Below are 3318 nucleotides of genomic sequence, written 5' to 3'. Positions count from 1 at the left end.
TCAACTTCCTCACCGCAAGCATGGACCGACTGAATAGGTTCCCCTAACAGGCCCACAACGTCCTGAATCTTGGTCCAGGAGACATCTAGGCCCAAAGGCTTTGTCTCATTGCTAAATACAACAATTCCCGCCACCAGTGACTCCAGAGACTCAGATGTAGGAATTCCCCTAAGCCTCAGAATCTCCCATAGCGAATCTCGATGCACCGAGTCAAACGCCTCCTGAGCTGCTTTGAGTGTTTCACACTTGAAGGACTCCCACAGAGCAATTGGGCCTGTCAGGTTTTCAAGTTCTGTAAATCGATCACAGAGCTGCCATGGTGAACCCATGGACACACTCCTCCTCCGTCAGTCTGTCCAAGTGAAACACCCAAGGGTGGCCACTGGAGGGATGAGGAGTTTTGAAGTGTAACTGGAGGGTAGCAACTACCAGCCTATGGTCAGTACCACAGAACTCGGCACTCCGGTAAACCCTTCAATTCAGGAGAATCCTCTATTAAGTGCTGACAAGAATGAAGATTGTGTTCGATTTCCTTGGCCACAGTACCTGTATTGCTATACCATGTCCAGCAATGTGGGTTGGAGTGCTGATACCAGGAGCCAAAAATCCTCATTCTCCGGGACCTCATTCTCATTCTCATGCAAGGTTGGCGCCTGCCTGGGCGTAGGCGAGACGAACTCTCGTTCCCGTCCTGCGCCCCATCATTTTCCCTCCCCCGGGACCCACAGCCCGTCTTACTTGCTGGGTGAGAGGGTAGCACCCTTCCCCCGAGCTTAACCATTTATTCGTGACGTTGCCAGTGAGTTTTCTGGGGGGGGGGGGGGGGCTGACAAGGCCCACCTCCCCCAAGCCTCCCATTTGCCCCAGGGTGGCTGAGGGACAGGTTGATATGAGGCCAGGGCTTGTCCACACGCCGGTGGGCCATACCTCCGTACCTCTGGGGCCTACCCACAGTTCAGCCTGGGACCGCAAGGTGCCCAGTTTCCATGGGTGGCCATGAGGAGGCAGTGCAGGAGTCTCGATGACGGAGAGGCTGTGAACTATCAGGGGAGGATTATGGAGAGCTGCTCCCGTTTTCGCACTAGGCTAGCCAGCGGTGGCAGAGAAGGCATGCAAGCACCTAACACTATCTAAGCTACCACACCATTGCTTCACATCACCCTGAGCATGAAGCACCCACCTACAATATATACATCTAATATATATATATATATATATATATATATATATATATATATATATATATATATGTGTGTGTGTGTGTGTGTGTGTGTGTGTGTGTGTGTATATGTGTGTGTGTGTGTGTATGTGTGTGTGTGTGTGTGTGTGTGTGTGTGTGTGTGTGTGTGTGTATATATATGTAGAAAAGGTATGAATGAGAATTAATATCTTCACAATACAAGAGATATATTTGACTGGTTTCGATTCTGTCTTCGTCAGAAATACATACATCAAGGGAAATACAGAGTATATATATATCAGACATGAGCTGATGAACTACCTGACGACTGTGACCTCCCACTTGTTGTCCATATAATTGCTGCCGCGACCTTGGATAGTTTGAATCTACCCGACGCTGCGTTTATGTTCAGAGTTCCGGTTACAGAAATAAAAAGCTTGCTAGATTTGATGTAAAATCCCTCTTCACCAATGTACCCACAGACGGAGCAGTCCGGGCAGTCGAGAGGGTCACCACCTGCAATTTCATCCCGTGAAAACTGGAATACTTTCACGTAATTTCTATTCCTGTAGAACCAAAGCACTCTGCTAACTAAGCGTCTTCTCACTGCTGAGTTACATCCTGTTGATAATATTTTTTTAATACTTTTGGATTCTTCTTGACCTTCAGTACAGGATAAATGTGTTGCAGGCTCCATCTCTTCCTCTAGTCCCTGTATCCATTGTTTTAGGTGGTAAATTATTGAGGCCACTCATCCTCTGCAAGAACTTCTGCATCAGAATCCTCTAATAATAGAACGATATCAGAAAATTTGAAAAAAATGTCAGGTTTGTGCAAAATATTTTCTGATCATCTATAAAACATGACATGATAATGATATGTTTGAGAACATTAAGTAAATTTATAAGATATATTGACTAAATACCTCTATTATATATTCAGCAGTATCAAACATATTTTGTAAATTGAAATTACAATAAAGAATCCACATTGCAGAGCACATGAAGTTGAGGCAATATAAACTACATAGAGCCTCAATTCTGTGTGATATTCCCAGTGTGTCGTAAATGACCCACACCTTATACGAAGTCACTGATAAAACACATTTATTTTTTCTTAGGGGCAATATCTTATGCTATTTGTTACAAGAAAATACTCCTCACAATTTATTTTAAACAAATGTCATACCTCCTGGTATCCTAAATATGTCTATTAGAATAATATTGATATATAAATACAACTCCGCATAATTATTACATTATGAAACTCCCGATATGCTCATATAGAACCAGACTACTTTATCATTTTTTCACATTGAAATCATGAAATATATCAATAACTAATGGTTTTCAGCATCTTTTGTCATTACTCAATGATGCTATATTTTCTAAATATGAGTACCATTGCTTTGGGAAACAGGAATTCGATTTAACTTAACCCTTGGTGATAAAAATCAAAGGAGTTTATGTATCTGTTTCTCCCTTGGACATTTTTGGTACGTCAGTAATCATAGAAAACGGTGCAATGAAAAGGGAGACTATCATGTACTCTAGTGACACAGCCCATTCGGAAAAAAGTGTACCAAATTTGACACAAATTTACCATATTGTGTAAAGTAGAATGGGAAGATTCGGGTAAATACCCTTTATCGACGTTCTTTTATTCAATATAAATGGCTAGCTTAAATTTTCGGTTTACTGTATAACAACGCTAATTACCTTTACATTTAAAAAAAAAAATTCTCGAATCACCCGTTGTATGTTAAGAAGGCAGTAGTCTCGTCAGTGTTCCTTAGGGTATAGAGGAATTGTGATAGTGAATTCACTAGGAGCTCGACGTTATTTTTTAAAGGCTTTCAAAATTAGGATATCCTCGTTTATTTATTTTTTTTTTTCTTAAATCAGGCACATTCATTCCCGGAACAGACAACAGGACAATGCCAGTAATCTGATAATTCCGTACAACCCGTCCTTCGATGAAAAGCGACATGTTTAAAGGAGCTGGAATCTGTATGTATAACCACGTGCTCTTCCCTCTGGGACGCGTGGGTAGGGCTCCCATGACTGCAATAGCCTCTGCATGGTCGCACTGCACTCACTACGAGGACAGTAGTCCTAGCAGCCAGGCTACCGGACATG

Source organism: Penaeus chinensis, chromosome 8 (assembly GCF_019202785.1).
Source record: "Penaeus chinensis breed Huanghai No. 1 chromosome 8, ASM1920278v2, whole genome shotgun sequence".
NCBI classification, from domain to species: domain Eukaryota; kingdom Metazoa; phylum Arthropoda; class Malacostraca; order Decapoda; family Penaeidae; genus Penaeus; species Penaeus chinensis.
Note: the sequence above shows the minus strand (reverse complement) of the source record.